Genomic DNA, 26,986 nt, shown 5'->3' on the forward strand with positions numbered 1-26,986 from the left:
ACCACACCCAGCTAATTTTTTGTATTTTTAGTAGAGATGAGGTTTCGCTATGTTGACCAGGCTAGTCTCGAACTCCTGACCTTGGATGATCCATCTGCCTCAGCCTCCCAAAGTGCTGAGATTACAGGCATGAGCCACCACACCCCGCCATCCACCCCATTTTCATGAGAGTCATGAGGTAGAATAGTCCATCCAGAGATACTGTTAGCATCAATTATTCTAATCTGTGCTAATTTAACAATTTCTTTGATGACCTGTTGGTCCCTGACAGAATGATCCTCAGATCCTGCCCACCCCTTTCTACCCACTGTGTCAAATTATCATCATTATAGGTTTGCTTCTCTTTTTACAGTAAGAGAATATGCACACCCCATGCATCACCCAAACTACTCCAACTCCTGAGAGAGTCATGCCGTCTCCCTGATCCGGAAGCAGCTGTCCACAATGTGGACACAAGTTATGCAACTATCCTGTGATTTGAAGTGAGGACCAATTTATGAGGGTGTTTTTCGTGAAGTGTTTTGTTTTGCTGTGGGGAAACCCAAAGAGGCCATCTCTCTGCAGAATTCTCTCTTCTAAATATTGCAGTCAGACTTTAAAAACTGCCAGCATGTGGGATGCAAACTAAAAAACTGCCTTTCTTTGGGGCCACAGCCAGGGCTCTACTCTGACTTTCATGGGCCTGGACACCTTTGCTTTGCAGGCCCCTTCCTCTATTAAAAAAAAAAATTAGGTAATATTTTATGACTATGTTGGCATAAAAATGAATGTTTATATATTAAAATATTTTATTTAACTTAAGAGGTTAGGAGTTTTTATTTTAAAATAAAGTAAACCCCCCAGCATTTTGGGAGGCTGAGGCGAGTGGATCACGAGGTCAAGAGATCGAGACCATCCTGGCCAACAATGGTGAAATCCTGTCTCTACGAAAAATACAAAACTTAGCCGGGCATGGTGGCACACGCCTGTAGTCCCAGCTACTTGGGAGGCTGAGGCAGGAGAATTGCTTGAACCTGGGAGACGGAGGTTGCAGTGAGCCAAGATCTCGCCTGGGCAACAAGATCAAAACTCAGTCTCAAAAAAAGAATTATTATTTTCATTTTGCTTTTGTTTGTTTGTTTTTGAGACGGAGTCTCGTTCTGTCACCCAGGCTGGAGTGCAGTGGTGTGATCTTGGCTCACTGCAACTTCCGCCTCCTGGGTTGAAGTGGTACTCCTGCTTCAGCCTCCTGCATAGCTGGGATTATAGGCGTGCACCACCACGCCCAACTACTTTTTGTATTTTTAGTAGAGATGAGGGTTTCACCATGTTGGCCAGCTGCTCTTGAACTCCTGACCTCAGGTGATCCACCCGCCTCGGCCTCCCAAAGTGCTGGGATTATAGGTGTGAGCCACCACGCCCAGCAACAATTATTATTTTCATGCGATAGCATCTATTGGCCTCCTCCTATAGCGACCAATGCAAAGAAGAGCAAATAAATCACTGCTTTGTTCACCTGTTAGCCTCAGAGCATAGCCAAATTCCTAGCACATATTAGGCAATCAAAAATATTTCTTGAATGAATAATCAAACAAATGAATAAATAGTTCCTAACATGTTTTAAAATAAGTTATTAACCTTGTGGCTAGCTGCAACGTTTCCCTCTTTCCTATATCTTGTTTTTAATTAATAGGTTATTTTTCCTAACGGTAAATGTATTATGTTGTTGAAATTTTGGATACGACACAGAAAAGTGCAAAGGAGAAAATATAAAACCACACATACCCTAAGGCCCAGAAGCAACCTCTGGTAATGTATTGGTATCCTTCCAGAGCTTTTTTCAATGCATATGTAGTACATCCTCCCGTATTATAAATCTATGGCTATTTGTCTATAGTCATGTGCTGTGTAACAACGTTTCCATCAATGACAGACTGCATCTAGGAAGGTGGTCCCATAAGATTATAATGGAGATGAACATTTTCTGTTACCTAGTGGCATCATAGTTGTAGTATGTTGTAGCACAATGCATTACTTGCATGCCCTTAGTGATGGTGGTGTAAACAAATCTATTGCACTGTTAGTCATATAAAAGCATAGCACATACAATTATGTACAGCATACAATGCTTGATAGTAATAAGTGACTTTGTTATTGTGTTTATTATACTATACCTTTTATTTTTATTTTAGAGTGTTCTCTTTCTACTTATGTATTTTTTAAAAAGTTAACTGTAAAACATCCTCAGGCGTGTCCTTCAGGAGGTATTCCAGAAGGTGTTGTTATCATAGGAGGTGACAGCTCCATGCACGTTACTGCCCCCATCTCCCTCCGAGGTAAGACATAGAGATGGAAGACAGTGATACTGGTGATCATGCATGTTACTGCCCCCGTCTCCCTGCGAGGTAAGACATAGAGATGGAAGACAGTGATATTGATGATCCTGACCCTGTGTAGACCTGGGCTAATATGTGTGTTTGTGTCTTTGTTTTTAACAAAAAGTTTAAAAACTAAAAATAAAAATTGTTAAAAATAGAGAAAAACATGTAGACTAAGAATATAAAGAAAGAAAATATGTTTGTACAGTTAGACAATGTGTTTTAGACTAAGTGTTATTACAAAGGAATCACAAAGTTTAAAAAAAATTAAAATGTTTTTAAAGTAAAAATGTTACAGGAAGCTAAGTTTAATTTACTACTGAAGAAAGAAAAAATGTGGCCGGGCACAATGGCTCACTCCTGTAATCCCAGCGCTGTGGGAGGCTGAGGTGGGTGGATCACAAGGTCACGAGATCGAGACCAGCCTGGCCGACATGATGAAACCCTGTCCCTACCAAAAATATAAAAAATTAGCCGGGCTTGGTAGCGCGCACCTGTAATCCCAGCTACTCAGGAGGCTGAGGCAGGAGAATTGCTTGAGCCCAGGAGGTGGAGGTTGCAGTGAGCCGAGATTGTGCCACTGCACTCCAGCCTGGGCAACAAAACAAGACTCTGTCTCAAAAAAAAAAAAAAAGTTTAATAGATTTAGTGTAGCCTAAGTGTACAGTGTTTATAACGTCTACAGTAGTGTAGAGCAATGTCCTAAGGCCTTCACATTCACTCACTCAATCATTGACTCTCCCACAGCAACTTCTAGTTCTGCAAGCTCCATATACAAGCATAGCATTTTTATCTTTTGTATCATATTTTTACTGTAACTTAACATTGTATTACAATAGCCAGCAGTATTTAGTACAGTAACATGCTGTACAGGTTTGTGGCCTAGGAGCAATAAACTATAGCCTGGGTGTGGAAGGCTATAACATCTAGGTTTGTGTAAGCACAATCCGATATTTACACAATGACAACATCACCTAATGACACATTTCTCAGAACACATCCCCATCATTGTTAAGCGGCACATGATTGTATTTTAATATAGTCTCTGAAAGTGGCAGTGCTCTGGAAACACTTATGTATAAGGTCGCCAATATCTGGTATGAATGAGTGAGTTTGTCAAAGTGTTTTTACCATTGACTGAAAAGATCTACAGAACCTGAAACTCAGAGTCATCAGGGGCAAATGGAAAACATTTTTGAGAAGGAGGAAATGAAGCTCAACTTTACCCATTTTAAAATTGAGGCCGGGCGCAGTGGCTCACGCCTGTAATCTCAGCACTTTGGAAGGCCAAGGCTGGTGGATCACCTGAGGTCAGGAGTTCCAGACCAGTCTGGCCAACATGGTGAAACCCCGTGTCTATAAAAATACAAAAATTAGCCGGGCGTGGTGGCGAACATCTGTAATCCCAGCTACTTGGGAGGCTGAATCACTTGAACCTGGAAGGCGGAGGTTGCAGTGAGCCGAGATCGCACCACTGCACTACAGCCTGGGCGACAAGAGCAAAACTCTATCTCAAAAAATAATAAAAAATAAAATAAAATAAATGGAGCCACAGCTGGCCTTGATGATGAACACCAAGTCAGTATGGCTTAGTGCAGAATCCTAATAACAATGGTCCTGTCTTGCTAAAGAAGTAAAGCAAACAAAGACCCCATAATATTACCTGCATTTATATGTAAGAAGAAGGACAAAGAGGTTTTTTTTTCTCAAAAGTTGTTTTAAGATTCATAGGCATCCAGCTTTCACTTTTAAAATTAATGTTAACTTGTTTCCACAAAAAGTGTGAGGAAATGAGTCAGGAAACAGTAACAGGGCGGAGTGGGAGAGTAGGGGAGAGAGAGAAAGAGAGACAGAGAGAGAGAGAGAGACACTCATCTGAGGAATAAGGCAGGGTGATTATGTCTGAGTGGTTTTACTATCCTACGCCTGGATTTCCTGAGACTGGGAAAATTCCAGGAATAGGAGCTGCCTTGAGAGCTTCCTATTGGCATTCTTTCCTATTAATTTGGCTTTTCGCAAGTTATTAGGCAACTTAAGCTGTTTAACTTTAACAATGTTCTGTTTTTCTGTGGTTTCTGGATTATGTAATACCTAACCAAAGAATAAACAACCAAAGAAAATAACTTTTTCTTCATACTTTGGCAAGTGTATTCAAAAGGCAAAGATCTAGATCTGAGAAACAGTTTGGTAAAAGTTAAGGTGCAATCAGAAAACTAAATGTCACAGAAATGAACTTATTGGCCACTCAGGGAGGTTTTCAAGGTGATATATTTTCAGTGAAATGAATCATACGTGTTTGTATGGTCACTGGTCAAAGTGAAGGTTACTCGGTAGAAAAGCAATGTTGTTTTGATTGTACTCGTCTGATGGTGAGAATGCCCCTGAATTCAAATTAAAGAAATGTTTATTGCTGGTGCCTACAGCACTGATATATGACTTTGTTTTGCAGTTGAACTCAGGTCACCTTTCATGCCATTGGGAACTTATTTTTCAACCCAGAAGATAAAAGAACAGATGATTTAACTGATATTAAATAGAGGCTCTTATTACCTTTTGTGTGGTCACATTTTGACCTGAATTGAACCTATGAGAAATGTAAACAAAACTGTATATACGTTTAAATGTGAAATGAATTCTTCAGGCAGAAAGCACAAGGTTATAGCCATAATGTAGAAGAAAAAACAATAAAAAGGCAACCCCAAAGCAGGTACTACCCTCATATCTGGTTTGATTTATGTGATCTTGGAGATGATTGCCACATCTAAAATGCAGATAATAATAAATATTTATCTATCTGCCTCATGGAGACTCACACGAAGTACTGATGGGCGCTACTTTCACAGTAATTTGCCTCCTTTTCACCTTAACCTTGCTAAGCGTTATGCTAAGTGCATTGTATTTTATATCTATTCTTCTCAACTATTCTGCAACCTGAGTGTCCTCTCTCTCCTCTCTCTCTTTCTCTTTTTTTCCTCTCTTTCTCTCTCTCTCTGTCTCTCTCATAGAAGGAGAAATTAAAACTCAGAGACTATAAGTAATTTTTTTCAAGGTGTAAGTGAATGATTGGAGATCACAAGACTGAGAACAATAGACTATTCTTTATGAGGAAATACAGGCTTTGGATTGATACTCTTTTCATTTGGTTATTTTATCTGACAAAATTCAGATGAAAAAGCAGACAGACTTACTTTTTCACCTTAAATCATTTTTTTACTAGCAAATGTTAAAAGAAAAATCATTGCTAAAAATAAGAATAATACTTTTTGCATTCATTTAAAGGCTTTTCTAGTTTGTACAATACTTTCTCAAACGTAATCTCTGCTGGAATGCTTTCTAATTTTTTACCTTTAGCTCCTAGCAAATGTGAATTTGTTTTTTGTTGTTGTTGTAAGACCCAACAAAGCAAATTAAAATGTTAAGAAGAAATATACAGAAGTGAACCTCTACCACACCACCTTAGACAATTGGCCAAAGTCAGCAACACCAGCAAAGGTACAAATCAACATCATGTGCCTCCTAGCATGCTGCACTGAGCAGAACACAACACTTGAATGATATTCCTGACAAAGGTTGTATAACCTCAATTTAACGGTCTGACAACCCCAAATTGAGGGACATTCTAGTAAATGAGTCATCTGTACTCTTCAAAAATGTCCATATCATGAAACACGGTAAGACTGAGGAAATGTTTGAGAATAATGGAGACTAAAAGGCCGTGACAGCTGAATGTAGTGCCTGATCCAAGACTTTCATCTGTTATAAAGACCATTATTGGAATAATTGGCTAGATCTGAATAAGATCTGTATATCAGATAGTAGAATTAGATCAATGTTAATGTCTTGATTTGATTATTGTTGCGTGGTTATATAAAAGAATATACTAAAGTATTTAAGTACCAAAGGGTATCATGCCTGCAACTTATTCTCAAAGAATTCAGAAAATGTATTGAGAAAGAAAAGAAAAAGCAAGCAACGCAGTAAAATGTTAATATTTGGGTAATTCCAGATGGAGAGCACTCAGGAATTCTTAGTAATAATCTTGCAACTTCTCTGTAAGACAGAAATTGTGTAAATTTTTTTTTTTTGAGATGGAGTTTTGCTCTTGTTTCCCAGACTGGAGTGCAAGTGCACAATCTCGGCTCACTGCAACCTCCAGCTCCCGGGTTCAAGCGAGTCTCATGCCTGAGTAGCTGGGATTACAGGTGTGCACCACCATGCCCAGCTAATGTTTGTATTTTTAGTAGAGACGGGGTTTTCACCATGTTGGCCAGGCTGGTCTCGAACTCCTGACCTCAGGTGATCTACCCACCTCAGCCTCCCAAAGTGCTGAGATTACAAGTTTGAGCCACCATGCCTGGCCGGGCCTCTTTATAACTATTGTGCTCATGGTAAATATAGAATGTATAAATTAAGGCAAATAAAACATTCATGTTACAGGCATGCGCCTCCATGCCCAGCTAATTTTTATATTTCTAGTAGAGACGGGGTTTCACCTGTTGGTCAGGCTGGTCTGAACTCCTGACCTCATGATCTGCCCACCTCAGCCTCCCAAAGTGCTGGGATTACAGGCATGAGCCACTGCACCCAGTCTGTGTAAAAATTTTTTAAAAACCTTCTTAAGGTGCCTATATGCAAATTTATCTTTTTATTTTTAATTTTTTTTTTTTTTTTGAGACGGAGTCTCGCTCTGTCACCCAGGCTGGAGTGCAGTGGTGCGGTCTCCGCTCACTGCAAGCTCCACCTCCTGGGTTCATTTCATTCTCCTGCCTCAGCCTCCCGAGTAGCTGGGACCACAGGCGCCCACCACCACGCGCAGCTAATTTTTTGTATTTTTAGTAGAGACGGGGTTTCACTGTGTTAGCCAGGATGGTCTCGATCTCCTGACCTTGTGATCCGCCTGCCTCGGCATCCCAAAGTTCTGGGATTACAGGCTTGAGCCACTGCACCCAGCCTATTTTTAATATTTTTAAATTCTTAATTTTTAAATTTTTGTGGGTACACAGTAGGTGTATATACTTATGGGGTACATGAGATGTTTTGATACAGGTATGCAATGTGTAATAAGCACATCATGGAGAATGGGGTATCCATCCCCTCAAGCATTTATCCTTTGTATTACAATCAACCCAGTTACACTCTTTTCCTTATTTTTAAATGTACAGTTATTATTGACTATAGTGGTCCTGTTGTGCTATCAAATAGTAGATCTTATTCATTGACTCTAACTATGTTTTGGACCCATTAACCATACCCATCTCCCCCACCCCACCCCCAAGTCCCAACTACCCTCTGAGCCTCTGGTAAGCATCCTTCTTCTATGTCTGTGAGTTCAATTGTTTTGATTTTTAGATCCCACAAGTAAGCAAGAACATGAAATGTTTGTCTTTTTGTGCCTGGCTTATTTCACTTAACATAATAATCTCCAGTCCATTCATGCTGTTGCAAATGACAAGATCTCATTCTTTTTTGTGATGGAACAGTACTCCATTGTGAATATGTACTACATTTTCTTTTAACTTTTAAGTTCAGGGGTATATGTGCAGGATGTGCAGGTTTGTTACATAGGTAAATGTGTGTCATAAGGATTTGTTGTACAGATTATTTCATCACTCAGGAATTAAGTCTAGTATCCATTAGTTATTTTTCCTGATCCTCTCCCTTCTCCCACCCTCCACCATCTGATAGGCCCCAGTGTGTATTGTTCCCCTCTATGTGGGTCCATGTGTTGTCATCATTTAGCTTCCATTTATAAGTGAGAACATGCAGTATTTGGTTTTCTGTTCCTGTGTTAGTTTGCTAAAGATAATGGCCTCCAGCTCCATCCATGTTCCTGCGAAGAGCATGAGTTCATCCCTTTTTATGGCTGCATAGTATTCCATTGTCTACATGTACCACATTTTCTTTATTTGGTCTATCACTGATGGGTATTTGGGATGATTCTATGTCTTTGCTATTGTGAATGGTGCTGCAATGAACATATACTCATTCGTGTATCTTTATAGTAGAACAATTTATAATTATTTTTTGAGACAGAATCTCACTCTGTTGCCCAGGCTGGAGTGCAATGTTGTGATCTCATCTCACTGCAACCTCCGCCTCCCAGGTTCAAGTGATTCTCCTGCCTCAGCCTCCCAAGTATCTGGGATTACAGGCATGTGCCACCATGCCAGGCTAATTTTGTATTTTTAGTAGAGATGGGGTTTCTCCATGTTGGTCAGGCTGGTCTTGAACTCCCGACCTCAGGTGATACACCTGCCTTGGCCTCCCAAAGTGCTGGGATTACAGGAGTGAGCCACCACTCCCAGCCAACAATTTATATTTCTTTGGGTATATACCCAGTAATGGAATTGCTGGGTCAAATGGTATTTCTAACTTTACGTTTTTGAGGAATCACCACACTATCTTCCACAATGATTGAACTAATTTATACTCCCACCAACAGAGTATAAGCATTCCTTTTTCTCCACAACCTTGCCAGCATCCATTATTTTTTCACTTTTTAATAATAGCCATTCTGACTGGTGTGTGATGGTATCTCATTATAGTTGTAATTTGCATTTCTCTAATGTTCAGCGATGTTGAATTTTTTCTTCATATGCCTTTTGGCCACAAGTATGTCTTCTTTTGAGAAGTGTCTGTTTATGTCCCTTGCCCACTTGTTATTGAGGGTTTTTTTCTTGTAAATTTAAGTTCCTTATAGATACTGGAGGTTAGACCTTTCTCAGATGCACAGTTTGCAAAAATTTTCTCTCATTCTGTAGGTTGTCTGTTTACTCTGTTGATAGTTTCTTTTGCTATGCAGAGCTCTTAAGCTTAATTAGATCCCATTTGCCCATTTTTGCTTTTTTTGCAATTGTTTTTGGCATCTTCATCATGAAATCTTTTCCCATGCCTATGTCCTGGATGGTATTGCTTAGGTTATCTTCCAGAGTTTTTACAATTTTGGGTTTTACATTTAAGTCTTCAATCCATCTTGAGTTGATTTTTGTACATAGTGTAAGGAAGGGCCCAGTTCCAATTTTCTGCATATGGCTATCCAGTTATCCCAGCACCATTTATTGAATAGTGAGTCCTTTCCCCATTGCTTGTTTTGTCAGCTTTGTCAGAGATCTGATGGTTGTAGGTGTGCAGTTTTGTTATTTTTGCTTGGGATAGTGATATGGTGATTTCTCCAGTTTTGTTATTTTTGCTTGGGATAGTGATATGGTTTGAATCTGTATCTGCACCCAGGTCTCAGGCTAAACTGTGATCCCAGTGTTGGAGGTGAAGTATAGCAAGAGGCGAGTGGGTCATGGGGGCAGATTTCCCCCTTGCTGTTCTCATGATAGTGAATGAGTTCTCTTGAAATATGGTTGTTTAAAAGTGTGTAGCACCTCCCTCACTTTTTCCTGCTTCAGCCATATAAGACATGTTTGATTCCTCTTCACCTTCCACCATGACTGAAACTTTCCTGAGCTCTCCCAAGAAGCGTCTATGCTTCCTGTATAGCCTGCAGAACCGTGAACCAATTTAACTTATTTACTTTATAAATTATCCAGTCTCAGGTCTTTCTTTACAGCAGTGCAAGAATGAACTAATACAGATAGCTTTGGTTATTCTGGGTCTCTTATGGTTTTGTACAAATTTTAGAATAGTTTTTTCTGTTTCTATGAAGAATGCCATTGGTATTTTGATAGGGATTGCATTAAATCTGTACATTGCTCTGGACAGTGTGGACATTTTAACAATGTTGATTCTTCCAATCCATGAACATGGAACATTTTTTCATTTTTTGGTAACTTCTTCAATTTCCACACTAGTATTTTATAGTTTTCATTATAGAGACCTTCCACTTCTTTGGCTAAGTTAATTTCTAGGTATTTAATTTTAATTTTATTTGGGGGTATTGTCAATGAGATTACTTTTTAAATTTCTTTTCCAAATTGTTCACTGTTGGCATATATAATTGCTACTGATTTTCGTAAGTTGCTTTTGTATCCTGCAAATTTACTGAATTTCTTTATCGGTTCTAATACCTTTTTTTTTTTTTCAGACGGAGTCTCACTCTGTCGCCCAGGCTGGAGTGCAGTGGCGCGATCTCCGCTCACTGCAAGCTCCGCCTCCCGGGTTCACGCCATTCTCCTAGCTCAGCCTCCCGAGTAGCTGGGACCACAGGTGCCCACCACCATGCCCAGCTAATTTTTTGTATTTTTTAGTAGAGACGGGGTTTCACGGTGTTAGTCAGGATGGTCTCAATCTCCTGACCTTATGATCTGCCCCCCTCAGCCTCCCAAAGTGCTGGATTACAGGCATGAGCCGCCACCGCACCTGGCCTTTTTGTGTTATCTTTAGGCTTTTCAAAATATAAGATCATACCATCTGCAAACAGAGTAATTTGACTTCTTCCTTTCCAATTTGGATGCCCTTTATTTCTTTCTCCTGTCTGATTGCTCTAACGAGGACTTCCAGTACTGTGTTGAATAACAGTGGAGAAAACGGGCATCCTTATCGTGTTCCGGATCTTAGAGGAAAGGCTTTCAGCTTTTCCCTATTCAGAATGATACTAGCTGAAGGTCTATCATATATGGCTTTTATTATGTTGAGGGATGTTCCTTCTATACACAATTTTTTGAGGGTTTTTATAATGAAGGGATGTTGAATTTCATCAAATGTTTCTTCAGCATCAGTTGAAATGATCATATGGCTTTTTTCCTTCATTCTGTTGATATGATGTATTACATTGATTGATTTGTGTATATTGAACCATCCTTGCATCCCTGGGATGAACTGCACTTGGTGATGATGAATAATCTTTCTAATGTATTGTTGAATTTGATTTGCTATTATTTTGTTGAGGATTTTTGCATCAATGTTCATCAGAGATATTGGCTTGTAATTTCCTTTTCTTGATGTGTTTTTTTTCTGGTTTTGGTACGAAGGTAATACTGGTCTCACAGAATGGGTTTAGAAGTGTTCCTTCCTCTTCTATTTTTTCAGAATAGCTTGAGTAGGATTGGTATTAGGTCTTCTTAAAATGTTTGGTAGAATTCAGCAGTGAAACCATCAGGTCCTGGGCTTTTCTTTCCTGGGAGACTTTTTATTATGTCTTCTGCAAAGTTATCTTTGAAAGCTTACCTGTCTTATGTGTCTTGAACTGTCCTAGACCCAGAAATGGAATTGGCTATTTTTCCAAGAAGCTCTGGTTTGTTTTTGTGGAATTATAGCATTATAAACCTCATTATGAGTAAAAAGCATACACAGTGTGTCTCATCTGCAATTCTATCAGTAGTAAACTATTTAGTAGATAGTTCTAGAGTATATATTTTTTCTCTTAAAGTCATGAGTTTATATGAATATTTCTAATTCAGTTATATTATTTTCTTCCTTGTTTTCTATAATTGTACTTCCATTTCTCTTATACTGAAAAATCTTGATTTTTAACAAAAGAAACATTATTGCTTATTTGTTTTACATAACAATAAAAATAAAATAGTTCTGAAAAAATAAATCAATTAGTACAAACAATGAGATGATAGGATGAAGTTCAAGGTTTTCTATTTTTTTTTTCCCTCTTTGTCCTTAGAATGCATGCTGCTATAGATATATGGTCAACTTATTTTGGTCTAAAGTCACTTACTAGTCTTCATTTCTGTGTTCTATAGAAATGAGTATCTAATATATGATTGTTTCTATTTCTTTTTAATTTGAGGTTGGTAATATTCTTACAAATGACTGTTCTCAGGTTTTAGAAGCTTCTAGTCTTTCTTCAGAGGAGGGCTAAAGTCCCATAGAAGATAGGAGGGAAAAAAAGTCAGCTACTGAATCTCCACAATTCTTTGTGTTTCATTTAAGCACCAATTGATCCCTCATCAGTAAGTAAATGAATGGCATATGTAAGATTTACATGCATGAGCTAGGCAAGCAAATTATACCTTCTACTATTCAATAATCTTAAAATATATTAATATTAATATTTAAGCTTCTGTGTAAAATATTTTTAAATCTATAAAACAAAGATTACCTCACATATAAAGACAAAGCCTGTTACCAGTTATACTTATTTAAATTTCAGTGTCAATGTTTCCTGCTAGGTTCAGATGCTTTCATTCAAATATAAGCAATCGGCCAGTATGGTGGCTCATGCCTATAATCCTAACACTTTAGGAGGCTAAGGCAGGAAGGAGGATCTCTTGAGCCCAGGAATTCCAGGCTGCAGTGAGTTATAATCAGGCCACTGCACTCCAGCTTTGGTGACACAGCAAGACTCTGTCTCTTAAAAACAATAATAAAATAAATAAATATATATATATATATAAACAATTACTTTATCCTCTGCCTTTTGCAATCTAGCCTTACTCTGAGGACACAGCTACTTCATGTTGACCTATTTCCAATTTCCAGCTATGGAGATCAAATGTCCTGGATACTGAGCCCCAGATATTGATACTGAGTGGGCCCCCCTAAGTTTTTTGGGGTGTTAGAGATAGTGCCTTGAGGACTCAATCTTATTATGAGGCAACATGATTGATGGGATCCTGGCATCTTCTGGGATAGTGAATGGGGAGGTTCATGAGGATTCAGCGCAGGGAGTTTCTAGGGGATTTCATGGGCAGAAGAGGAGGGAAGCCTAACTGACTAGGGAATTTATGCCCCTGTCAAAGGAGTGTGGTAGGGAGAGACATCAAAGGGTATCTTGAGGTCATTTTCCAGAGAGGTTTTACAGGTAATTGAGGAGGCTTCTTAAGACTTTTTTTCTTAAAGTTCTCAATGAGGTCTTGAGTATTTGGTAGTAAGCCTCATCTCTATCTCTCTCAACTACACACACAGGCAACACACACAGACACACACACACACCCATAAATTCATCTAGGCAAGAAGAGCATTTTCCATTATTTTCCTTAGATATTTCAAGGTCAGTGAAAAGAAAACTACAGTTTGAGGTCATCTGTGCCTTTGTTATTCCAAACTCTAAAATAGTTCACAAATTGTTAGCCGCACTGCCTACATTGGCTGCAGGGTGAATCCATTAGCCATGGAGACTGACACACTGCAAGGGGCTGGATTTATGCATTCCCCCTTCTCCTCTTGCTGTAAGTAAACAATGTACCAGTTGAGCTTGATATGCATATTGTCTGTTCTCAGAGACCTCAAGTCATGCACTGGTCCTTCCCTGGACAGCGTTTATTTGACTTTTAACCTTGGCCACATTCATGTTATAGTTTACCCTGCACACAGCCTGACCATCCAGTGGAGGGTGAAACAGATTTGGTACAGTGAGCAGGGTCTCTGAGAAGACACCTTTTCATGGCATAGTGGAAGTGAGACCCCATCCAGGGTGGTGCTGGCTCCTGGAGATATTGAAGGCGATAAAGCTCTCAATAAGGCCTAGATACACTTTGATCTGCCAACAGAGGTAAATGGGATAGTGAGAATAGCCCTGAGAACCTTGATGAATTAACTAGATGGATGTGGGCAAAAATTAAGGAGGTGGGAAAGTCCAAAACCAAACAATCTCCTGGTTACTGAGTCACTGCCTTTGTGCTGCCAGCCTGGGGCCACCTTGGCCTAAACCACCCCCTGACCAGTTACCCCCAGTCTTTACCTAGCAGTACATTAATGACAGCATTGCCAATGTTGCCCAAGTTAAAATAAGAAGTTTCTCTGAGATTGAGCTGGATAAGAAGAAACAGCAATATGACCAAAAGCCCAGCGAATTCATACCTTCCTGGACTCTGCACTTGATTGATGAAGGAGCAACCCAGACTGTCTTCTCCTGTAATGAGTAAAGCCTGGACCAGATGAGAGAGGATGGGATTCATTGTTATAATGGATCTTTGCCCACATTGAATAGGCCAGCTCCTCAGGATTGGACAGATGACAAACCAATCTGGTGACAAACCAATCTGCTTGAAACCTGGTGATCTTCCTAAATTGAAACAATTCTAGAAAGACTTTCAAGCACCCTTTGACTTGGTGAGAGCCCCAGGAGCCTCCTCTAGGGCTCTATCAATCCAGAAGGGGATTTAGATGATGTACCACTGCTTGACAGCAAATACACGACTTAATAAAATGGGGGCGTCCAACAGGTGGGCTCCATTAACCCTCTTAGTCTCCCTAGGAATGACTATCGGGGACATCGTTGAAAAACTGTACCATAATGTGCCCATGTGGGGCGCTGCCAAAAACACAGCCACAGTGGTGAGCGGTGGCTACTCCCTCATCACATAGCAAATGGAGCTCCAAACCACCATCAGGAGCCCACAAAAAGATAAAAGGAGCCATAGAAAAGGAAGGCCTCAGGCTGCCCTGGACCCAAGGGAAGAGTCGTTTGGCTATGGCTGTTAAGCATGGTGGCTAAGGAAGAGACAGATGGGATCCCTATTGAACAACTGAGGGATCAGTATGAGCTGAGGGAGGAACCTGAAATCTTTTGTTTTTATTTTAAATTTTTATTTTATTTTTTTCTCTTTTTCTTTGTTTTTTATATTTTTTATTTTAATTGTTGTGGGTACATAGTAGGCGTACATATTTATGGGGTACGTGGGATGTTTTGATATAGGCATGCAATGCATAATAATCTCATCATGAAAGATGTGGTACCCATCCCCTCAAGCATTTATGGATCTTGAGATTTTTTTAAGGTCATCATGTTACTCTTTTTTTCTTCTTCAACTTTTATTTTAAGTTCAGGGGTACATGTGCAGGAGGTGCAGGTTTGTTACATAGGTAAATGTGTGCCATGGTGGTTTGCTGCACAGATCGACCCATCATCTAGGTATTAAGCCCAGCATCCATTAGCTATTCTCCCTGATGCCCTCCCTTCCCTACCCCAACAGGCCCCAGTGTGTGTTGCTCCCTGCCATGTGTCCATGTATTCACATTGTTCAGCTCCTACTTATAAGTGAGAACAGGTGGTGTTTGGCTTTCTGTTCCTGCATTAGTTTGCTGAGAATAACAGCTTCCAGCTCCATTCATGTCCCTGCAAAGGACATGATCCTATTCCTTTTTATGGCTGCATAGTATTCCATGATGTATATGCACCATATTTTCTTTAACCAGTCTATCATTGATGGGCATTTGTGTTGAATCTATGTCTTTGCTATTGTGAATAGTGCTGCAATAAACATACATGTGCATATATCTTTATAATATTAATAGAATTATTTATATTCCTTTGGGTATATACCCAATAATGGGATTGCTGGGTCAAATGGTATTTTTGCCTCTAGATATTTGAAGAATCACCACATTTTCAAAATGGTTGAACGAATTTACACTCCTACCAACAGTGTAAAAGCATTCCTTTTTCTCTGCAACCTTGCCAAATCTGTTGTTTCTTGACTTTTTAATAATCGCCATTCTGACTGGCATGAGATGGTATTTCATTGTCATTTTGCTTTGCATTTCTCTAATGAATCCTGAGTTTTTGTTTTTGTTTTTGTTTTTGTTTTTGTTTTTGTTTTTTGAGACAGAGTCTTGCTCTGTCACCCAGGCTGGAGTGCAGTGGCACAATCTTGGCTCACTGCAAGCTCTGCCTCCTGGGTTCACGCCATTCTCCTGCCTCAGCCTCCTGAGTTGCTGGGGCTACAGATGCCTGCCACCACGCCTGGCTAATTTTTTGTATTTTTAGTAGAGACGGGGTTTCACTGTGTTAGCCAGGATGGTCTCGATCTCCTGACCTTGTGATCCGCCCGCCTCGGCCTGAAGTGGGAGCTGAACAATACGAACACATGGACACATGGCAGGGAACAACACACACTGGGGCCTGTCAGGGGATGAGGAAGGGAGGGCATCAGGGAGAATAGCTAATGGATGCTGGGCTTAATACCTAGGTGATGGGTTGATCTGTGCAGCAGATCCCAAAGTGCTGGGATTACAGGCATGAGCCACTAGCGCCCAGCCCAAATCCTGAGATCTTAATGTTAAACGATTGGTTCAAGCAATTGAACCGCAAGAGGAATGCTTGTTAGACTGAGTTGATTTTGCTGACTGCTTCTCTGCCCTGCATGTTCCCACCAACACTTGAAGGGTTCAAAACAGCAGAGGCATTGGTGGGTGCCAGAGAGAAACTACTTGAAAAGGAACCACTTCCACCATTATATCCTGAGCTAACATCTTTGGAGAAGACAGACTAAAGATGGGGCCAAGATTTGGGGCCACCAATGGGAACTGAACGCCTATGCTCTAGTTTGAGAGGTAGGGGAAAAGGGTACTACACAAACTATTTTGAGTCTCTTGGACACTGGGGACACTGGGGTCACTGTCATTTCCAGTTGTGGGCAAGAATGACAGGTGATGCTGTGAGATTCAGAACTAACACTGTCACATGGAAAGTTGCCATGCACTTAATTGTGGATTCCTCTAGCACTTTTACCATGGCCAGGGATTGTAGTTCCCACTGCTAAATGTACAATACTTATATAAAGTTTGGCCTCCTGTACACAAGGCACCCATCGTGATTCTGGGGTTGCACCCCACCAAATGGTTTCATTTGGATAAGCGTCATGGGATACATCCTGTTCATGTATTGTTTTCCTGACCTTCTCTACATCTTCCTCTAGTTCTCTGAGCATCTTTAAGACCGTTGTTTTTATGTCTGGTAGATTCACCAGCCATCAGGTCTTTTCAAGGAAGTTTCTGTTGATTTCTTTTTTTCCTTTGAATGGTCCATGCTTTACTGCTTCTTTGTATACTGATACAGTTTGGCTCTGTGTCTCCACCCAAATCTCATCTTGTAGCTCCCGTAATTCCCATGTGTTATGAGAGGGACCCGGTGAGAGATGACTGAATCACAGGGGTGGGTCTTTCCTGTGCTGTTCTTTTGATAGTGAATGGGTCTCACAAGATCTCATGGTTTTAAAAACGGGAGTTTCCCTGCACAAGTTATTTTTTTGCCTGCTGCCATCCACGTAAGATGTGACTTGCTCCACCTTGCCTTCCGCCATGATTGTAAGGCCTCCCCAGCCATTTGGAACTGTAAGTCAAAGAAGCCTCTTTCTTTCGTAAATTGCTCAATCTCAGGTATGTCTTTATCAACAGCATGAAAATGGACCAATACATATACCTTGTGATTTTTTTGTTCAAAACTGAATATTTGGGTCTAGTAATGTGGTAACTTTAAAAATCAGATTCTCTCCCTTCCCAGGACTTGCCGAGTTTTGTTTTGGGGTTGGTTTTTGGGGGGTGGTTGTAGGCTATCTGTGTGCTGAGGATTAGCCTGAGGTGCAAACGTAAGGTCTTCTCAAGTGTTTTCTGAGTCTGTACCCCTTTCCCCGGGTTTATGTGGTGACTTAATTTCAAATGTCCTAGTCTTTAATGTCTGACCCCTCCAGAAAAGAAAGGAGAAAAATGAAAGTGGGGAAAAAGCACTTGCCTTTTAAATTTCCTGGAAGTCACTAGAGGGTGGAGGAAGTGGGGTCGGTGGGGGAGGGGGGCAACAATAAGAGAACATGCAACAGTGGTTTCCTTTTTCTGTACTTCTATGTTTAGAAACAACAATTTAGAGCACAGATCCCCAATAATTAGAGTACAGCATTCCTTTGTCCACACTGGGCAAAGCTATGTGTAAGCTACTCCAGGATCATCTGCACAGCTGCCTGCCAAGCAGCTGAGATGTAAGGGATCGCTACAGCTGACAATGACTGAAATTAACTGCAATTTACAACCTGATATTGTTTGGCTCTGTGTCCCCAGAAAAATCGAATCTTGAATTATAATCCCTATTTGTGTTGAGGGAGGAACATGTAATTCCCACGTGTCAAGGGAGGGAGGTGAATGGATCATGGGGGTGGTTTCCCCCATGCTGTTCTCATGATAGTGAGTGAGTTCTTATGACATCTGATGGTTTTAAAAGTGGCAATTTTTTCCTGTGTGCTCTCTTTCCTGCTTCCTTGTGAAGAAGGTGGCTGTTTCCCCTTCTGCCATAATTGTAAGCTTCCTGAGGCCTCCCCAGCCATATGGAACAGTGATTCAATTAAACCCCTTTCCTTTATACATTACCCAGTCTCGGGTACTTCTTTATAGCAGTGTGAAAACAGACTAATACAGTTAATTGGTACCAAAGTAGTGGGGTACTGCTACAAAAATACAAAAAAATGTGGAAGCAACTTTGGAACTGGGTAATGGTTAGAGACTGGAACAATTTGGAGGGCTCAGAAGAAGACAGGAAGATGTGGGAAAGTTTGGAACTTCCTAGAAAGTTGTTGAATGGTTTTGACCAAAATACTGATAATGATATGGATGGACAATGAAGTCCAGGCTGAGGTGGTCTCAGATGGAGATTAATAACTTATTGAGAAATGGAGAAAAGTCACTCTTGCTATGCTTTAGCAAAGAGACTGGTGACATTTTGCCCCTGCCGTAGAGTTCTGTGGAACTTTGAACTTGAGAGAGATGACCTGAAATTGGAACTTACGTTTAAAAGGGAAGCAGAGCATAAAAGTTTGGAAAAATTGCAGCCTGACCATGCGGTAGAAGAGAAAAACCCATTTTCTGGGGAGAAATTCAAACTGGCTGCAAAAATTAGCATAAGTAATGAGGAGCCCAATGTTAATCACAAAGACAATGGGGAAAATATCTCCAGAGCATGTCAGAGATCTTGGCGGCAGCTCCTGCCATCACAGGCCTGGAGGCCTAGGAGGTTAAAAATGATTTATTGGGCCAGGCCCAGGCCCCCACTGCTGTGTGCAGCTTTGGGACTTGGTATGATGCATCCCAGCCACTTTAGCTCCAGCCATAGCTAAAAGGAGCCAATGTACAGCTCAGGCTGTGGCTTCAGAGGGTACAAGCCCCAGATCTTGGCAGCTTCCCTGTAGTGTTAGGCCTGTGGGTACATGGTAGTCAAGAATTGAGGTTTGGGAACATCTGCCTAGATTTCAAAGGAGATATAGAAATGCCTGGATGGCCAGGCAGAGGTCTGCTACAGGGGCAGAGCCCTCATGGAAAACCTCTGCTAGGGCAGTGTGGAAGGGAAATATGGGGTAGGAGTCCCCACACAGAGTCCCCACTGGGGCACTGCCTAAGGGAGCTGTGAGAAGAGGGTCACTATTCTCCAGACCCAAGAATGGTAGATTCACCTCCTTCTTGCACCGTGCACCTAAAAAAGCCATAGGCACTCAATGCCAGCCTGTGAAGAAGCTACTCAAGGCCATGGGAGCCCACTCTTTGCATCAGTGTGTCCTGGGTGTGTGACATGGAGTCAAAAAAGATCTTTTTGGAGCTTTAAGATTTAAGGACTGCCTTGCTGGATTTCAGACTTGCATGGGGCCTGTCGCCCCTTTGTTTTGGTTAATTTCTCCCATTTGGAATGGGAGCATTTACCCAAGGCCTGTCCTCCCATTGTATTTAGGAAGTAACTAACTTGCTTTCAATTTTACAGGCTTATAGGTGGAAGAGACTTGCCTTGTCTCAGATGAGACTTTGGACTGTGGACTTTTGAGTTAATGCTGAAATGAGTTAAGACTTTGAGGGACTGTTGGGAAGGCATGATCTGTTTTGAAATGTGAAAAGACATGAGATTTGGGAGGGGCCAGAGGTGGAATGATATGGTTTGGCTCTGTGTCCCCACCAAATCTCATCTCAAACTGTAATCCCCACACCTCGAGGGAAGCACCTGTAATCATCACGTGTCAAGGGAGGGAGGTGATTGGATCATGGGGGCAGTTCCTCCCATGCTGTTCTCATGATAGTGAGTTCTCGCAAGATCTGATGGTTTTATAAGTGTTTGGAAGTTCTTCCTTCACTCGTCTCTCTCTTGCCACCATGTGAAGAAGGTCCTCGCTTCCCCTTTGTCTTCTACCATGATTGTAAGTTTCCTGAGGCCTCCCCACCCATGTGGAATTGTGTGTCAATTAAACCTCTTTCCTTCATAAATCATCCAGTCTCAGGTATTTCTTCATAACAGCATAAGAACAAACTAATACACAACCTAAGCCTTCCTCTGGAAATTGTGAACCTTGGATTACTCCAGAGTTCCAAGATAGTTAAGTCATATTTTGCCACTGCATTAGTTGGGTCAGGAGAGAGATTCCTGGTTCTTCCTACTCTACCATTTTCCCAGAATCTTCTTACTGTCTCTCTTATTCTGTTTGGCCTGCTGTAACAAAATACTATAAACTGTGTAGCTAACAAATAACAGAAATTCACAAATTTGTATTATTGCAAATAAGTGAAAATTACCTTGCAACCACATACCATACTTATCTGAAGAACTTAAAAACTCTCTCAAGTATAGAAATGCAATACATTACAACAATCTTCTTCCACTTTGAGTTACTTCTCATAATGAAACCACAGAGAAACAAAAGTGGCGCCTTAAAAGAAACTGTGAAAAGAAACTTTAAGCTTCTGTTTGTTCCTGGAATAGATTTGAATCAAATTTAGGAAGGAAGCTCTTCCTCTTGAAAATTAACTGCATGAAAACAAATCAGAAGAAACAAAAGTCAGTTATATAATGTTGGCAGACAAGGAATTTAACCATGGAGAGGACAGTCATGCAGTTCATTTTACGTTATACTAAAATGATACTTTTTTCCAAAGTAGGGTAAAGATTTTCAAAGTTACATTCAATTTGTGACGTATTGACTTCCTTTCAAAAATTGCCTTATGAATTACCATATGAAATTTTTCCAGAATCTTTGAGGGACTTAACCTAAGATTTTCCCCTCAGTATACAACAGTGACTAGATTTTTTCTGCCTGTACAGCACTTCAACTACATGGAACAGGTTAAGTCTTGTTTGATAATTCAGATTCGTAAAGGTACAAAATGATCATGAACATACCTGATCACCATACCTGAAACTCGCCCTAATCCTGTAAAATGAATACTACTTTCCTTCCTATTTCAGCCTCATCCCAAGCAAAAGAAAAAAAAATTTGAGGCACTACTTATTTTCTATTACGCATAAAAATTTACACAGAATTATACATGTGACAAATGTAAAACAGCATGCATTCACCTATATAATATTGGAATAATTTCACTTCCCTAAATATCCTCCATGTTCTGCCTATTTATCCGTCCCTCCCCTCTAGCCCCTGGCATGTATTATAATAAATGTTTGCTTACTACCAGATCATCTCAGGGAGCACCAGTGACATGCAAATATATTTTTGGAAACAATGGACTAAAGTTGTTTTAGCCATGCACAAGTGGCTGCAGTTTATCAATCGAGGTAGCAGCTTGAATTTTTCTGAGAAAGAGGATTATTGTTTCTAAGTATAGCTTAAGTGGCAGAATGTGAGTCTAGAGATGCTGATACCCATATGTTACCACATGGAGAGAGGTCTCATAAGAATGAGGTCAACATGGGGGTGGGAGATGGAGTGGAAGACTGAGAAACAGAGAGAGAGAGGAGATTGATTTCTGACTGCGTCTTTTAAGTATTTGGATTTAATTATGCCTGAATGCAGCCTTATCTTAGTCCCTAGACTTTTTAGTTACATAAACTGATACATTCTCACATTCAATTGAGCCAGTTTGAGTTAGGTTTCTGAATGACTCAAGAAGTCTTTATTCTAGAAGTTAGTCTATGGAAATGAAGTTTTACATGGGACAAACCCTAAATTGGATTTGTACAAGATAAGATGTATCACAGGAGGGTGGAAGTCTTCCTATCCTGGCTGAGAAGGGAAGATCCTTGATAGGTGATAGCAAACAGTCAACTAAACTGTCACCTCTTGTTGTTGTTGTTTAGTAGACCTTATTTTTTAGGTTCATTTTTAGGTGCACAGAAAAATTGATCAGGAAATAGAGTGCCCATATATTCCCTGCCCCTACAACTGCTTAGCCTCTCCCACTATCAACATTCCACACCAGAGTGGCATATTTGTTATAATGAATCATTATCACCCAAGGTCCATAGTTTGCATTAGGCTTCACTCTTGGTGTTGTTCATCTTATGGATTTTGATAAATGTCTAATGACATGTATCCACCATTGTAGTATCATACAAAATAGTTCTGATGCACTAAATATCCCCTGTGCTTCGCCTATTTATCTCTGTCTCCCCACTAACTCCTGGAAACTACTCATCTTTTTACTGTTTTCCTAGTTTTGCCTTTTCCGGAATGGCATATAGTTGGAATCATATAGTATGTAGCCTTTTCAGATTGGCTTCTTTCACTTGACAATATGCATTTAAATGTCCTCCGTGTCTTTACATGGCTTGATAGCTCATTTGGTTTTAGTGCTGAATAATATTCAATTGTCTGGATGTACCACACTTTTCTTACCCTCTCGTCCACTGAAGAAAATCTTGGTTGCTTCCAAGTTTTCACAGTTATGAATAAGGCTGCTGTAAACATCCATATGCAACTTTTTGTGTGGACATGAGTTTTCAAGTCCTTTGGGCAAATTCCAAGGATATAATTGCTGACTCACATAGTAAGAACATGTTTAGACTTATAAGAAACTGCCAAATTGTCTCTCTTAGTCTGTTTGGGCTGCTATAACAAAATACTATAAACTGGGTAGCTAACAAATACCAAAATAACAGAAATTTATTTCTCACAGTTCTGGAGGCTGAGAAGTCTAAGATCAAAGCAGTGGCAGATTTGGTATTGGGTGAGAGCCTGCTCTCTGGTTCATAGATGGTGTCTTCTGGCTGTGTCCTAATATGGCAGAAAGAACTTGCTAGCTCTTGGGTCTTCTTTTTTTTTTTTTTTACAAGGCTGCTAATTCCATTCATGAGGGCCCTGCTCTCATGATCTATTCACTCCCAAAGATCCCACTCCCTACCATCATCATGAGGGATAGGATTTCAACATATGAATTTTAGGGAGACGTGAGCATTCCCTCTATCATACTGTCTTTCAAAATGTCTGTACGATTTTGACTTCCCACCAACATTGCTCCACAATCTTGTCAGCATTTGGTGTCATTAGTGTTTTGGATATGGGCCATTCTAATAGGCATGCAGTAGCATCTCATTGCTGTTTTAGCTTGCAATTCCTTAATGACATCTGGTGTTTAATATCTCTTCATATGCATGTTTGACATTGGGATATCTTATTTGATGAGGTATCTGTTGAGGTCTTTTGCCTATTTTATTTAGTTATTTGTTTCCTTATTTTTGAGTTTTAAGAGTTCTTTGTAAATTTTAGATAACAGTTCTTTATCAAATATGTCCTTTGCAGGTATTTTTCCCAGCTTGTTTTTAAATAAAATCAGACCATATCCTTATACCAAGGCCTGATTTGGGGGGATTTAGTGGGGAAATATCAGGATATTATGTGTTGACCACTTTCTGCAAACATCAGTAAAGTCTTATCAATGACAAACATCTCTCAAATGTGGCCTACCTGAAAGGCTAGTGGTAAGGGAAGAAAATTAAAGCTTTTCTAAGAAAGATACGTCTTGCCTGTGTCCAGAAATCCAATGTGGTTGAAACCTGTATTCTCGGCACCAAGCTAAAGTAAGAGGAATCAAATCAGGGTGAAAACGTGGTTAGATACAAGATTGAGATCTGGGGATGTTTGATTCTTCAGTCTCTCAGTCTCCAACATATCCTTTGGGGCTCTATTTATTGACAAAGGTGGCAACTACCACCATTGTTAAAACCATTCCATGAAGTATAATGTGGGGTAGGGGAAAGGAGAACTGTTCTTCTCCAATCCAGGCTACAGGTTTGCACTGCCAAGATGCCCCCTGCAGGTTGAATGCTGAAAACTTACAGAATGGACAAAGCACTGGAACTTCTTGGCACATGACAGAATCCCTCAGATTAAGCTCTTAATGCAAGAGTCATAACTAATCAGATCTGTGGAACCGAACAAATATAAGTCAACAGAGGCTAACAAACTTTAAGAGATGTATTCCAGGAGAAATTCCAAGCCTATTACTTAAGAAAGCAAAAACCAGAATGACATGAACCTGGGAGGTGGAGCTTGCAGTGAGCCTAGATCGCGCCACTGCACTCCAGCCTGGGCAACAGAGCGAGACTCCGTCTCAAAAAAAAAAAAAAAAAAGAAAGAAAGAAAAAAATAAGAAAGCAAAAACCTGCAAAAATACACCCCCTGTTGCAAATCCCAACCCTTAGAACTTACACCAACTGGAAACAGACTAATACAGTGCATCCCTCAGAAAGTGGGTTCTCACTGGTGCCCATCTTAGCTAAGATCAATGGTTAGCTTGCAGGACTGGGGAAAGCCAAGTTGGTTGATTTAGAAACTTGCTCTACTGTCTTGGCAGGATATAGTTGCTATCCTCATTTAGCAGCATTTATTGATGCAACAAAGCAGTGTCCTTTGAATTTTGTTTCCCCGTTTTCCCATTTGCAAAAGGAATTTTTATTATGACGTTTCCCCTCCATTATTTTACACTGGGAGTATAGAGGATGAATAAATACGTCATTTAGTCCAGATGCCATTAACATAAAGTCTAGAGAGAAATGTGCATCTCCCAGAGATCCTGGAACTTGTATGCAAGAACTGGTGCAACTTGAGGCTATCTCCCTTCCTAGAAGAGAAACTCTATGTATTTTTGGTTGTATGCTGATGGGTGAATTGTATTAGTGGGGAGAATTCTGATAATTGTTTATATGAGGAAAAAGATGAATGTGAAAGTTGGGCTGCTGAGAGACGCACTTAGTAGATATCTACAGTTTTGGTCTATCCAGTATCCATTCTTCTTTTTGGTATTCACACTTAGATTTATCTTTGAGGGAACCACCTTTCCCTTATTTCATTCATGAAATTTCAATGGAACTGATTCTATCCCCAGGTCCAGTCAGAAGCATTATTGGCTTAGGAATGGCAAGTAACCCAAATTAATCCAGTGAGAAAGAGTCAGCTCTGGAAGATTTGTTAGAGTCAGAAAAGATCACTTCCTTTCTCCTTCTTTGCTAACATGGTAGACTATAATCCTGGACTATAATGGCAATCTTACTCCTATTTAGGAAGAATCTGCTGAGAATGAAGCCAACACTGAGACATTTCTGATTTTATCTCTCTCTCTTTTTTTTTTTTTTCAGACAGAGTGTCACTCTATTGCCCAGGCTGGAATGGAGTGGTGTAATCTTGGCTCACTGCAACCTCCGCCTTCTGGGGGTTCAAGCGATTCTCATGCCTCAGCCTCCCGAGCAGGTGCACAGCACCACGCCCGGCTAATTTTTTGTATTTTTAGTAGAGATGGGGTTTTGCTATGTTGGCCAGGCTGGTCTGACACTCCTAGCCTCAAGTCTGGTCTGCCTGTCCTGGCCTCTCAAAGTACTAGGATTACAGGCATGAGCCACCGCACCCAGTCCTGATTTTATCTCTTGATCATCTGGATTAAACTGTACCAGAAGACACTCCTGGGACTTTTGGATTGCGCAAACAAATAAATTTTTTCTTTTGCCTGAGTAATTTTGTGCTGGATATCTGTCCTGGCTGATGTAGTTATGGCTGATATAGTTATGTTAGACTGACTCTGTATTTAAGTGTCAGTAGTTAATTCCTAATTAATAGACTATTAGATATCTTACGTTCAAGTATATATCCTTTTTTCTTCCTAATTTTGTCAAATCTTTTAAGTATTCATTTCTGATTCATTTCACCGAACTCTGAATTTTCTGGAACGGGTTGGAAAAAGGGTTGTTATTTCCCTAGTTTGCATGCTTCAATCAGATCAGGTGTTGACAGTGGTGTCTGTGTCAATGCGTCAGTGACTATGCCCTGCCAGTTACTAAATATTTTGAATATCATATCTAATTGGTAGGGGGACACTGTTCTAAGTTGTTCTTTGAATATATTTTTTGTTTGTGGACAATAATCTTAATATAACTGACTCCCAGATGGCTTCAAGTGTAGTTATAACTTTAATCAAATAATAGAAGAGTATGGAATTTTACCTAACATTTAAATCCAGAATAAAATTTTGCAAAAAGAGCTTTGTATGGAGCTCAGGAGGGCTCGAGCAAACCACTAGTCCTAATTTTCTGGATCTGTAAAATAAGAAGTTACTATCCTTCAAACTCTAAATTTTTATGATTCCATTTGTAATAAGGAGAAACAAAAGTGAAAGCACTATGTTAAAAAAAAACTTCGGGTCACTTTAGAACATAGCTAATTCTGGGAAATCAGGCACATCTCAAATTTGATAAGGAAGTGGAACACATAAGCATGCAAATGCTCACAGGAACACACAAATAAACACATATACAATGGAAAAAAACCATTGCAGCATTGCAGGCTGGTCTCTAACTCCTGACCTTGTTTTATTTAAACATGAGGAAGGTATGAGGGAACCCAGCATGAAACAGTGTTATTGGCATTTTTTTTTCCTTCTGAGATTTGGACCTTAAGTACATGAATCCTTTTCAGACTACGCCAAGAATACTTAAAGCAGATTTTGCCAGTTAATCTAGGCACACCCAGGCTTAAGTCTTTCTCTATTTGCTTACTCCAGTATAAATACATTCTAGAAGTTATTTTTTGTTGTTGTCGTTCTTTTTTGCTAGTTTGCTTGTTCTTCTCTGTTAAGAATTTTATTGATGATAACTTTTAGTAACTTGAGGAAAATTTTGAGTATTCACCTTTACTATGGAGTTTTTCATGAACATAGGAATTTGGTGATATCAATTTAATCATAATTTAAAACTCAGAGTACATATTACATCCCTCTTGACTTATTCCCCACCTACCTGGAGTCATTCTAAAAATCAGAGATCA

General features: G+C 40.0%; 1 long non-coding RNA gene across 1 annotated transcript in view; it reads right to left on the reverse strand.

The window, feature by feature from the left end:
• Nucleotides 1-2,139: 2,139 nt before the first annotated feature.
• Nucleotides 2,140-26,986, reverse strand: part of LOC115933948 (uncharacterized) — a 33,243-nt gene continuing 8,396 nt past the window's right edge. The window contains exons 3-4 of the long non-coding RNA XR_004069772.2: nt 14,058-14,125; nt 2,140-2,308 (exon numbers count right to left, since the gene is read on the reverse strand). This is a non-coding gene — a long non-coding RNA (uncharacterized lncRNA). The remainder of the gene's footprint in view (nt 2,309-14,057; nt 14,126-26,986) is intronic.

The sequence above is a fragment of the Gorilla gorilla genome, chromosome 2, assembly GCF_029281585.2.
Source record: "Gorilla gorilla gorilla isolate KB3781 chromosome 2, NHGRI_mGorGor1-v2.1_pri, whole genome shotgun sequence".
Taxonomy (NCBI): domain Eukaryota; kingdom Metazoa; phylum Chordata; class Mammalia; order Primates; family Hominidae; genus Gorilla; species Gorilla gorilla.